Genomic DNA, 13,429 nt, shown 5'->3' with positions numbered 1-13,429 from the left:
TTTCAATTAAATTATTGGAGCTCATTCTAATTCAGGATTTCCCTGAAGATCATTTGAATGTTCATCCCGTTCAGAGGTTCCCATGCATCTCATTAAACATTATGACCCATCAGGAACGTGTGTTGCTGGCACACCAACATCAGCCCTGAGATTCAGATTGCTTTTGAGAGCAATCTGTGGAATTAATTTACCTGTATGACTTAGTCATGTTAAGGGGTTCATTCAACATCTGTTGGGTCATCTTTGCTGGAGACTTTTTCTATCTGAAGAAATTTAAAACGTATTCCTAATGATACTTAATTCTTTGGATTCTAATTTAGGCAAACATGAGGTGTAGTGCTCATAAAATGCCTCATCTTTGAGATTTGTTCAGTTTAACAGCCTACAGAATATCAATATATCAGAAATGAAGTAATTTTCAGCTTTTGCCTCTCAGAAGTTATCCATTTGGAAGCAAAATTAAATAGTTTGAAGATGATTAATCTAGTTAGTTTTCTCTGGAGCATTCAACATGAACAACAATCCGTTACTTCTTGATATTTTCCCCGTTGGCCTCAGTGGCACCTATTGTTGGGATCCGTGTGTTTCCTAAACAAAGGAATGAACACACAACACAGGACGAGACAAACATGGCAGCCGCCCCGAACGACACACTCTGCTTTATTTTATACAGTCATTTGTGGAATGTTGCCAAGTCACAAGACACATTGTTGTTTTTCTGACCGTTCCTGACTTTCTGGATTTTGAAGATGTTTACACATAAATCAGCCCCCAGGGTCTGCTCTTTGCAGCTGGCTCCTTTGTCCTCCCTGTTTGCAGGGAAGGAATGCCCTGCTTCATTTGCAAGAGCAGGACTTATCGGGAACGTCTCGTTTGCGAGCACGTAGTCCTCTACACCTATTCTCTGTCACTTGGTTGTAAAAATGTCTGTTCCTATTTAGTGTCCTGTTTCTTTTGCCTGACCCTGAATATAGTCTTCCTTGTCTCCTTGTCTGTTTCCTCTATAATATCTCTCAGGCTTTATTTGTTCCTTTATGGATAGTACCGCCAAATCTGGGTAGCTTAATCTCTTAGAGTGCCTCATTTCTTCCAGTGGAATGGTAAAATTATAATCATTATAGGAGATATTATATGTAAAAGACTTAGAAGAATTACCAGTTCATAGTACATGTGATACTGCTTTTTCTTCTCTATATCCCTGACCTCCCTCTTGAATTTCAGCCTTTCATTTTCAGACATCAGCTAGATACAGCTAATGGCCTCAGAGCAAAAATAAATATTCTTAACTTGTTCCCTCTGCTCTCAAGTATTCTCTAAATAAATGGCATTACAATTTATCTGCCAGGTGTAAAACATCCAAGCCATCTTTATTTCCACTCTTTTTTTTCGCGTTACCTTCTACACCCATTTGGTTCTTGTCTACAATATTATCAGGTCCACTCCCCGCTATGTACTTCTCACTGATATCCCATAGTACTAAAATTTTGTGTTTGCAAAAACTTTGCTTAGCTCTCTATAGTTTAAAAAGATATTATGAAATGAATACATCACACTCCTATTAATCTTTTCTTGCTGAATCAGTCAAGATGAACTTGTTTATGGCTCAGGAGCAAGCTCATCCAGAAGTTCTTGGAGTACATATCCAGGGTGAGACAGTAGGGGCTCTCTGCTCATTGTAGATACCCAGGGACTCAGGCTGGCAAGGCTACATCTCAGCAGTTTCTCCCACAGTCACTAAAGCAGTGGGAAGAAAACATGGTAAATTACAAACTGACTCTTAAAAATGTATGTAAGAAATGGCACACATTACTTCTTGCATTATTGGCCAAAGAAATTCACATAGACTCTCATAACTTGAAAAGGGATGGAGAAGTGCAGTCCTACCATGTGTATTTAAGAGCTGGAATATTTCTGAAGTCTTAATGACTACAATCTGGTGATTACAAAGATCAGCACACTGTTTTTGTTGACCTTCCCTTTTCTAAAACTCTTTATAACACAATTTTTTATTTTAATCCTATTTTTAAAATCTATGTACTTCTTCTAACGCCTATCATTGTCTACACACCACGTTACTTAATCATAACATGAAGTGTACTCTCTCTTTTTGCAATGAATAGAATTTCATGTAGATTTTGGTGTGTAACTAATTATTTCATTTTTAAAAATATAGTTGGCAATATACTATTCTATTTCACAGTTATGTTGTAGATGACTTAACCATTCTTTAACTTCTGGGCATCTGGATCATTTCAAGCTTTTTACTCTTAGTTTATACAACATTTATAGAAAGGACTATAAAGAGTTGCACTAATTCCAAAGATTATACCAGCAAGTCAGCCTTACACAAATACGAGAAATTACCCAATATCAAAGTCTACTAATAATTTCTAGAAGCACAGACGGAGCAGTTCAGGGAGTTTAGGGACATTGATGACAACTGCCCAGTCCTTCTTTGCATTAGACACATGCTTTCTGACAGAAAGACAGATAAAGTCTCTAAGTATGGTACTTGAGTTACCAAGCATACAAGGGAATATTGAGGTAATAAACTGTCTTCATATAGCTGTGTAGCTTACATAACATTTTCCATGGAGCTATACCTTATAAATCCATAGATTGTAAATACATTCATTTACCAGAAACAGTCCTAAACTAGAGACATCCTACTGAAAACATTCATAGGTAAGGATTCTCCTCCTAGCGTCTATTTGGTAGCAGGTTTAGTTGTCAGCTTGTTTACAAGGAATTGATACCTCTACCTTTCTTTCTTTCTTTCCCTTGGATCATACCCCTAATAACAGAAATGGATTATAATCCAGTTGTTTAACTGCTTTCTCCTAAAGACTCAAGTGGTATGTATTTGTGAATTAGTATTTATGTTCATGATTATTTAGTTGAGATTTAAGATACAAGAAATTAAATTGTATCATTATTTTTAAAAAGACCTGTTAAGGTGTTATAAAACATCTGACTTTACCCTGCTCTATGCCTGAGTGACCTTAGGTTAGTTATATTACTATGAAAATAAGTATGCTTGTCTGTATGGAATTACTTGATAAATAATTTTCTTCGGCTATCCTGCGAGGATAAATTTCACTGTAAATCATATAGACTTATAGAGTTATCACTCTTTCTCCAGGAAGACATTTCTTTCTTTTTCTTTCCCATTATGACAGTGCTTTACAAAGAAAGTGTTTGCTTACTATCGATGTCTACAGAGTAGTCATGCCTGTCTGTTACTAACATTGGCCAAATTTGGACTTAATGTAAATTTGTCTCTTTAGAAATGAGTTTCAGTGCTATTAGAATAATTATATGACTAATTACTTTAGTTTTGTTAAGACAAATGTAATATATCACAAAATTGTGCAACAAGTTGAATAATTTGGATGTGTTATATAAAATAATGTTCCCCTGCAAAATTTGAAACCCTATCAAATATTATCACTTAAGATATGTAATAATTTAAGACGATATGGTAATTTTTTTGGTATGTTTTGATTCTTGTTTCAAACCTTACGGTGTTACTTTAGGTCTGGGGATAAAGCATGCTGTATTTATTCAATTAATAATTAATATTATTTTTATGTCAAGTTTAGTTTATTGAAACAAATATGCTTCATTGCTTAAACTCTTTACGTTTGGTAATAATTGACCCCTTAAAAAATTTAAACTCATTAGATAGATTAATAAATTAATACTCTGCTTTTAAAGAAAGATTTTACAGAGGTATCTTTAAATTCATATATAAATCATACAGTATCTATAACTCATATCCTAAGTAAATTCACTTATGAAAATAAATTCCAGAACGTAGCTCTGATTGCAATCACTTGGGTTTCTTTAATCCTTCAGCCTTCTGGGGGACTTGTACCAATGCATTATTAGAACTTTTTAAAAACTCATAGACATGGGAAGGGCTTCTTTTCCTCAGTCATTAGATACTATTTGCTTTAGTTGCTCTCATTTTGGCTATAAGCCCTTGCTAACTCTACAGTTGGTTACAGAATAAATTTGCAAGGCTCCTGCTTTCCTCCATATGCCATTGCTAATGGAGCTCTAAACTCAACTGAGTGGTGATACACAGAAGCCTGTTTTTCCTTTTACTGCCCACCACTGAAGTCCCTTCAATCCCACGACGTGGAAACTTTGTGTTGCAAAAATGTTTACGGGAGATTTGAGACTACCTGGAAGAAATAAGAATGACAGAACAAATAAAAAATAAACATGATCCTTAATATGACTGTTTTTCAAATGCAGGGTAAAAGAAACAGAAAGTTAAACCTCTCACATTATTTTCTCTTTGTTGGTGAGCTCCATCAAAGTCCTGTGCCTCTATCCTAGTCTCTCTGTTTCTCTTCTTTGCTTAGAAATCTGCACCTTAATTCAATCCTTCCATTACAGAGCTCCTGCTTTTGGTTAATAGTGACATCTACCTCAGTATAAGAGACGAAGTTCATTACAAAGTATTGTCAGGCAGAAAACCATCTCCCAGAATGTACTCACTTTGGGTTAGATCACGTTTTGAGGTCAGTTGTTTTCACTTTGCTGATGTTTAAACCTTCAAAATATGCAAAAATAGTATAAATATTTTCCATCCGGTGTCCATAAGTCGTTAGTAAAGGAGAGGATGGTTATATGTCACTGTAAAGGAAAATAGGACAAAAGCAAAAACAAATGTAAGTCAACAAACTAAGATGAAATTAGGGTGAAGTCTCAGTATAAAAGATTTGCACAGTCCTAGCATAGGCTCTTCTGATAAAGATGAACCAGGATTTGGCTCTACATTTCTTTCTTAAGGGCTCCTACTGTTTTCAAAATATAAAAGATCCTAAGAAACTAGGAAACTTCATTACCTACCCACTAGAACAAAGGCTCCTTCAGAAGCAAAATCAATTAAAGTTGCAATTTGTTCTTTATACAGAGGTCTTAATCTCCTATCAAGCAAGGTAGGAATTGATTATTCTGGAAATCTTATAACCCAGGCAATCTCATTCCATCTTAGAAACCTTAATATCTTTGGTGACCAATAAAACTGAAAGAAGTTTGGCTAGGGATCTTCTTCACTAATCCCCATTCTCATACAGCTCTTCTTGCTCTGGCCAGATCCAAATGTCTGCTGCTTACATTTTTTATGACATGTAAGAACCCATTTCATAATATACAAATTCCATGACATGCTGCACATATTATTAGGAATCTTCCTTTTCTTAACACAGTATTTCCAAAAATACATGCTAATAGCTGGTTGTCATGAGACAACTTTAGTTGGTAGACAAACAAGGCATCAATAACCTTGGATGACATAGTGAGAATTTTACTTCATTGCTAATTCTGCTTTACTCATTCTGATCACATCAAGAACAATAGCTGAGTATGTTAATCCTTAAGACTCTTTAAACTTGTTATAAATATATACACAGAATATTTAATGTATATAGGCATATATATGTCTTCACTACAGCACTGCTTGTTTCAGATCTAGATTTAATTATGTTTCTTAAAATACATCTGTCTTGGATCTCAGACTTCCAAATCCTACTCTTTCAGTCCCTTAAAGGCTGACCTTTCTTCCCTTACTAGCCAAGACCAAGAATTCTATCATCAATAGCACTCTCTTGCACACATTTGCATGTTTCGTTATGTTTTCTCTTTTTTTTTTTTTTTTGCCTTGACCCACATACGACTAGAAAACATCTAACCTTGCAATAACAGTATCATCCTCTTTCTCTGCTAATCACAGTGGAAGAAATGCCACACCATGCAAAGATTGGTACCATTAGAGTTTCCTAGTCTTCAATGCTGTCTAAATATTAACACTACCTACAAGTCCTCTGATTGCCTACTCAGATGACATGCCCCATAGTTGTATTTAAAATGTTTCTATTTCCTTTCCTATTACACTACCTCCTACTATCCTTTGCACTGTTGAGGCAGACATATACTCTTTAGAGGAAATAGAATCTATCCCCAGTAATTCCATCAAGTAGCTAATCCTACACTTCTAGTTTATATGTATTCAATCAACCATATCTTGCTTAAATGTCTTAAATGACCTCCCCTTACCTTCATCATAAAGTGTAACTCCTTAATCTGCCTAGTGAGGCTTGTTATAATCGAGCTATGCAAATCTTTCTGGCTTTCTCACATGCCACTTCCCCTCTTGCACTTCATGGTGCAGTTATATTGCATTTCTTTCAGTTCTACAAATTTAGCTATGGTTAACTTTTTTTTTTTTTGAGATGGAGTTTTGCTCTGTCGCCAGGCTGGAGTGCAGTGGCACGATCTCAGCTCACTGCAACCTCTGCCTCCCGGGTTCAAGCAATTCTCCTGCCTAGGCCTCCCAAGTAGCTGGGAATACAGGCGCATGCCACCACGCACGGCTAATTTTTGTATTTTTAGTAGAGACGGGGTTTCACTATGTTGGCCAGGATGGTCTCGATCTCCTGACTGCTTTACTTAACTTTGAGTCTTCACACGTGTTATTTCCCTCTTCTGTCTGAAAACCCCTAACTCATCTTCCTAAACAGCCAACTTCTGTTTGTTCTGTAAACCTCAACTTTGGATGCTAATTATTCTAGGATGTCAAACCCAAGTTCCAATATTGGATTAGGCATTCCTCTTATGTCCTCCAAGAAATCTCTGTATTCACTGTACATTGACACTCATTTCGTAGTATTGAAGTTGCTTATTTATTTGTCTGTAATCTCCCTTGGCACATAGGATTCTAGAGACAATTGACTAAATATGTTGATATTGCTTATTATACTCAGTGTCTCACACATGGCATGTACTTAATGGTGTGCTGATGTTCAAATGATGTTATAAGACCATAATGTCTAACAGAATATGTGGGACTGGTTGCTCATGAGAAACAAAACTATTCTTGTCCTGAAATTTAGAGATCTTGATCCTTGGGTCCTGGTTAATATAATTCCTTATTTCCTTGTGTAGGAACCATACTGATATTCTCTGTATCATTCCAATCTTAGTATATGTGCATCCAAAGCAAGCACTTAATTCCTCAGTAAACAAGTATGGTATTTTTCCTAGTCTTATTTTGTAGGTCAATATTGCATTTCTTTCAGTTCTACAAATTTACAAAAATACAGTGCTATAAAAGCATTTTCTTATGTGTCAAAATGATCCTGTGACATGGCTAACTGCTGATTTGGAATAATGTAGGACTAATTCCAGAGTTTGATCAATATTGAATAAGTTTAAAGTTTTATTCCTAGCAGAGATATGTTTAATTAACGAAGATGTGTTGAATGCATCATTACCAAGCACTTGAGATATATCAGTGAACAAAACAAAGTTCTATGTCCTCACATCGATTACATTCTACCATGGGAGACAGACAATAAACAACAACACAAGACAGGGGAGAAACACAACAAACAACAACACACAACACAAAACATGACAAATAAATTACATGCTATGTTAGAAGGCATTAAAGCCATTGAGAAAACAAGATCACAATAAGAGAGAAATAGAAATATTGGGATTGGACTATGGTTGCCAATTTTAAGTAGGACTTTTCTGGGTAACCATTGTTTTGAAAATGATTTTGAGCAAAGTTTTAGTAGAGGTGAGAGTTAGAGGAAGAGCATCTCAGGGAGAGGAAACAGCCAGTTCCCTGTAATCAGAGTTTCTAGTGCAGAAACCTGATTGACATGTTCATCATAGCAACAAGGGCCGTGGAGACCCAAATCATTTCTATTTTTTTGCAAAGTAGTATCAACAAATCATTTATTGTGTATAGTCATCTGTGTTTCCGGAGTTTATGGCCATACAGCATTTTGAAGGTAGAAGCAACAACATTTCTTAATGAGTTAGATGCAGCGTGAATGCATACAGACCCTTATGCTCCAAGGGACAGCATAGGCACAGGCATGAATGTCATGCTCTTATAAAAATTTAAAGGTCTGACAAGCACAGGTGTCTGAATCAAAGACTGCACTTTTTAGCCCAGAGGTGGGCTTAGGTAGCTCCTGTGAGAAGAGCTAAATTTCTCCTTGAAATTTCCCAAGTTCCCCTCTAGCATATAGATCAAAGAGAATTTCGAATCTTCAAGTTCTATGACATAAAGCTTCTTCAAAATTATTTTATCTAAAAAAATATTACATCAAGTGTAATAGAATTCCTACTGTGGTCATCAGGGCAAGCCTCATTCTTCATCCAGAAGATATTTAATCTTCAACAATATGGTTATCCTTCTAAGCCCAAATTACAGTCATTCTTTGCTGCTCACCAATCTCCTATTAGAATTCAGCACATCTGTAGAAACTATCAGAATGTCTTGTACAATCAGGAAAAGATATTATTTAGCTGCTTCTTTGGAAATTATCAAGTGTACATGTTTATAACTGATTTTTTTTAAAGACTGAATAGACAATCCTAAATCCCTTTACTTCATTGTTTCTGACCTACTTCAGTTAGGTCACACACAAAAAATCACATTAAAAACTGTACGGATCAGGTAGAAGACAAACTTTCAAACACTTCTAGTAAATTATTTGTTCATCTGAAAATCTTTTACACTTGATAACACTGATCTTAAAGAGGGACAGTTCAGACCTACTATATTTAAGTAGCATAATAACTTCTCTAATTAATATTTATAGTAACTTCTCTAATTAATTATTTAAGATATTTATTGACAAAAGACTTCTCTATTACATATTATTTCTCTGTACTCTAATGGCCTTTCATATAATAGAAATCTTATTGGTAATAAGAAAAGAGAGTGGAAAGAAATAACTGAAGTTGTCTTGTACTGAAGATGTGAACCTCAGCTTTTTTGTCCATCCAGATAGTGACATTGTGATCATTTTAATCAGCATATTTTACTTGTATCATGAAAACACTATAAATATTAAATCACAGTGTAGTCAAACCTAGATTATTGCCACTTCTTTTAATGACTCTGTGACCATATTCTGTGTAGTATTAAAAACAGTGTCAGTGTCCAAAGACAGTGATATTAAAGTGTAATTTTTTATCATTTCAATCAAACCGAGGAGATCTAAAATGTCTAATAACTTTCATGAAGGAAGCCTTACTGTTTTATGAGCTACAGTCAATCTGTAACAAAATTTCCTACAAAGTTGTCAGTAGGCATGATTTCTTTTATAGGAAATGTAGTGAAATTGCCCATCTATATTCATGTGATTAATGTAACATGGAATTTACAAATTTAAATGCATAATGCTGGAAAAGTAGAAATAAAGATTTTTATAGTAACACAAATCTGTGCTACATACAGTTAATATATTCATGGATTATAAAATGAATTGTGTTCAATAGCTCAACATTTTAAATTGGGTTTGCAATGATAAATTGTTACACACATTTTTAAGTGGATTTTCAGACTTCTCAAATATTTGAGTCTACATTTTCATGTCTACTAGGAAGCATACAGAGAAATTTTTTACACAAGGAATAATTTTATTTCTAAATGACTTTCTGATTTTTTCTTCCACACATTGCTTATCCCTGTGGGCAAACCTTTGTAGAAATTTTCTCATCCTAAGAGTAAAGCAGTTTAAACTGGCTTCTCTAGTCAGATTGATCTTAAAGGAATCAGTTCTAGATGTATAATCAAGCAAATGGACTTCTAAGGACAGCAAAAATGAGAGCACAACATTGATAGCACCACCAGCAAGACAGATCATGAAAAACAAAACAAGATGACCAAAAAGACGCTAGGTAAATATGAAAACATGTATAATTTCTCAGTGTATTCTTTTACTGTCTTTCTTTCATTCTGGCCAAATATCAAGCATTTCATTCTCCATATTTTTACTTTTACTTCTCTAAGCCAAATAAGCCTTCTTTTGGAAGCAATAAGTTTTGGCAGTTTCTCCAACTTGACTTTTTACTTTTTAAAAAATATGTGAAAGTGGTTCCCTATATAAGCAAAAAGATCAACCAGAATATTATTTGGTATAAAATAACACCACTTAAAGGAGAACATTTTCTCCTAAAATATGTTTTTTCTAAAACACTTTGCCAGTATATTTGGTTCATGAAGTTACGAACATTTTCATTCAGCAAGTATTTGTTGGGTTCTGCAAGAAAACAGAGAGGGGTTATAGAAGAAATATAAAATGAAAATCTCACATTTCCAGGAACATAACATCTGTTCCAAATGACACGATGTGTACATGTTAAATTGTTCATTAATACCACAAAGCAGTAATGTGCTAGAATGATACCACATCCCTGCTAATGGTTTTCCTGCCTCTCTGGATGTTGCCTTTCCTAGACCATATGTAGCTATTAAATTGGGTCTTGATCTTAGATTCTTTGTTCTTTTCCTTATATTACCTCTAAACTTCCAATGGGCAACTACATCCTTACCCACTAATTGCCATCTATATCCAGGAACGCTAACATTAAATATCTCCAGGCCACATTCTCCTCTGCCTACTTCTTACCTCCTTTTGAATAATATATCCATAAAGCTTACTCATGATCTTCTCTTTCAATCTAGACCCTCTTCCCGGATTGCTATTGCAGTGAATGGCACCAATATTCATCCGCTGACACATGAAATCTAGAAACAGAATAGTCTTCTTCAACCCTTCTCTGTCCAATCTGTCCACTTCCATCCATACCTACCAGCCCACCACTCTAATCCAGGTGTCCTATCACATTTTGCCTGGGCAAGTACAATGATTCTTAACTGCTCAATTTTCATCTTTGAAAATAGATCCTTTCAAAGTATTCTCCATATGGCAAACTAATTATCTTTAAAATTGAAATTTAGTCTAAATATATTCATGTATCCATACTGTTTTGTTTTTCTTAAATACATGGTCTTTGAAAGCTGCTGAGTTTGGTCCCTGTTTCTTTATCCTTGCTGTGTCTGTTCTAGCTACATTAGACTTACCAGAGGCCCTTTTTCTTGCCCTGCTTCTCCTTCCACATACCTACAAAAGAAATACTTATTTCTTTCTTACCTTAGCTCTTACTTGGTTTCCAGCTTCTAGTCTATGCTTCACCTCTTCAGGGAACCTCTTATTAATAGGTTATTGGGACACAGGAGATCTTTCCTTCATGGCATTTACATGTTCTCATTTGATTATTTTATTATCACATTTCTTTACAATTTCATTTCTTTATGTGATTATTTGATTGAAGTCAGTCCTCTCATTTACTGATGTTTCACAAGATTAGAAGGTGTACCTGTTTTGTTCACCTTTATAACCCTAATACTTAGCACTGTGGAACACAATAGAAGCTCTAAATATAAACTGAATAAGTATATCAATAAGTGAACAAATGAACCAATGGATGGAAATAATATGTAACAGGGTAATAGAAAAACCTGTGAAGGGAATAAAAACAAACAATAGAGGAGAGTTGATGTGAAACTTTGGGCTATCTAGGAAGGAAAAGGAAATCAGGAAAAGAAGAGGTGAAGAAAGGCATTTGGCATTTAAAGCTGCAGCGTCACTTGAGCAAAGTTCTAGGAATACAAGTGATCTTTAGGTGGTAGAATGGTAGATTAACCAAGTGAAGCATATTGGTTCATTATCATGAACAGTGGAGGTAACACTGAGGACATAAGATTAGTTTAAATTTATGGACTTTGGAATAGCAGGCTGTAGGAGCTATCAGAAGCTTTTTGATTAGGTTTGCACGGTGTGTAGCTATGGAGGATGTGTAAGAGAGGGAGATCAATTAGGACACTATCCTAATAATACAGTTTATTGGATGCATCATTAAGCATCCATTCTAGGAGTAAAAAACTTATGATTTTGCAATTATTAAGTGTTTATGAAGGAAAAGCTGCTTTCTTAGAATAAAATACTTCAATTAATCTTTTTAAAAACAACAGCACAAAAAGCATTTTGACTAATGAGTAACTACTTGCTGTTGTTCTGGGAAACTATTTGGAGAAGCCTGAAGTTAATGGCTATAAATTTAGTTCAGTGTGATAAAGCCCCTCACATAGTTTCTTAGTTTTAAAATTCTTATTTAATTTGTCTATGTAAACTGATATATCCATAATGGGATAGTGGAAACTTCAGTGTATTTACTTAGCTCCTTTGTACCACATTCATCCTCTGTGATTTGACATAGATTCAATATGATAAAAAGTAAAAATGAAAACAAAGTTAACTGTTGCTGTTTTGCATCAATTTTGCTGTTCCTTTTTTTTTTTTTAAAAAAAATACTGGTTTGCTTTGGTGACCTTTTCTGTGTTTGGGCAAGCATCCCTTAAGCTTTCACCCAGTGATTATAAGCAGGCATTATGTACTGTTTGATATGATCATTACTTAATGCTCACTTAATAGAATTCTACAAGACCAAATTATCACAGTGGGTGAAGGAACAGATGGCCAGCTGGCCAGAATCCATGCCTGCTTTGTTTTATGCCTCCTCAAATCTGCCACAAGGAAGCCACATGTGAGACCTGAGGAGGCAATCTAAACAGTAACTCGCCTGTCCAGCTGTGCTTCCAGTGTTCTCAGCTGTGAAGTCTAGGTAGGTGCCATTCCCATATGAGTGCAGCAGGAACATCTGCAGGAATCTCTCTGCTTCATGATTAAGATGACAGTCACAGAGGACAGATTCCAAAAGTAAAAATAGAAATCCTTTCCTCCACCTCCTGCCACTGCCTTCAAGATCAAAAATCACTCTGCTATATTATAGGAGAAAGAACTGTAGCTTTGTGGAAGTAGTATATTTATTTTTAACACACATTGTTTATAATTATAAAATTATCCAAAATCTGATATTTTACAGATTGCTACAACATTCAACAAAGAAAATTGGGCTTGGCTGCAGCTTAACATTGCGTTGTTAAAATCTACTAGTGTAAATGAAAAAGGGCTGCGGATATTTATATCTAATCTCTAATTTTTTGGTTTCTGTTATAGATTTTGATTTGCAGTTCGGGTTATATGCCGACATTTCTAAAATTAGTAATAATTTTAAGTCATTCATCACATATTTATGAAGCAGTATCAAAGTATTTAGTTCTTCATTAGGGACTATGAGGGTACAAAAATATAAGGAGTAAAGGTTCCTATGCAAAACTAATTTAGAATTGAGTGAGGGAGACAAAAGAGATCCATGGAATAATTAGAGGATGAAGCAATGAAAACTGAGATGCTAATCATGCAGTATAGGCAGCAAGTTGAGTAGGAGCCTGAAAAAGGTGAAGCACTGTCAGAGAAAGATTGATGAAGAACATGCAATTTTTGTAGTTGCTTAGAGACACTATGTGAAATAGTGAGATTGCTTGATGCCCCTAAAACTTGGGCTCAGATATTTGTTTTATATATATATATATGTGTGTGTGTGTGTGTGTGTGTGTGTATGTGTGTGTATATATATATGTAGAAATACTTGTCTGTGGTCTGTCTTTAACTTATGCCTTGTCTAATTGATATGTGGAAAATGAAAC

The 13,429-nt window shown here is 35.0% G+C and overlaps 1 protein-coding gene and 1 non-coding gene across 3 annotated transcripts in view; one reads left to right on the top strand and one right to left on the bottom strand.

Annotated features, from left to right (window-relative positions):
- The window catches only part of EDIL3 (EGF like repeats and discoidin domains 3), a 463,034-nt gene that overhangs the window by 193,693 nt on the left and 255,912 nt on the right, over positions 1-13,429 (top strand). The gene's annotated exons all lie outside the window — the stretch shown is intronic.
- On the bottom strand, positions 6,913-7,019 carry LOC112627228. The gene has a single exon (XR_003120079.1). It is a non-coding gene; the product is annotated as a U6 spliceosomal RNA (small nuclear RNA).

This window comes from Theropithecus gelada, chromosome 6 (assembly GCF_003255815.1).
Source record: "Theropithecus gelada isolate Dixy chromosome 6, Tgel_1.0, whole genome shotgun sequence".
Classification (NCBI taxonomy): Eukaryota; Metazoa; Chordata; class Mammalia; order Primates; family Cercopithecidae; genus Theropithecus; species Theropithecus gelada.
This window is presented reverse-complemented; position numbering and strand designations above follow the sequence as displayed.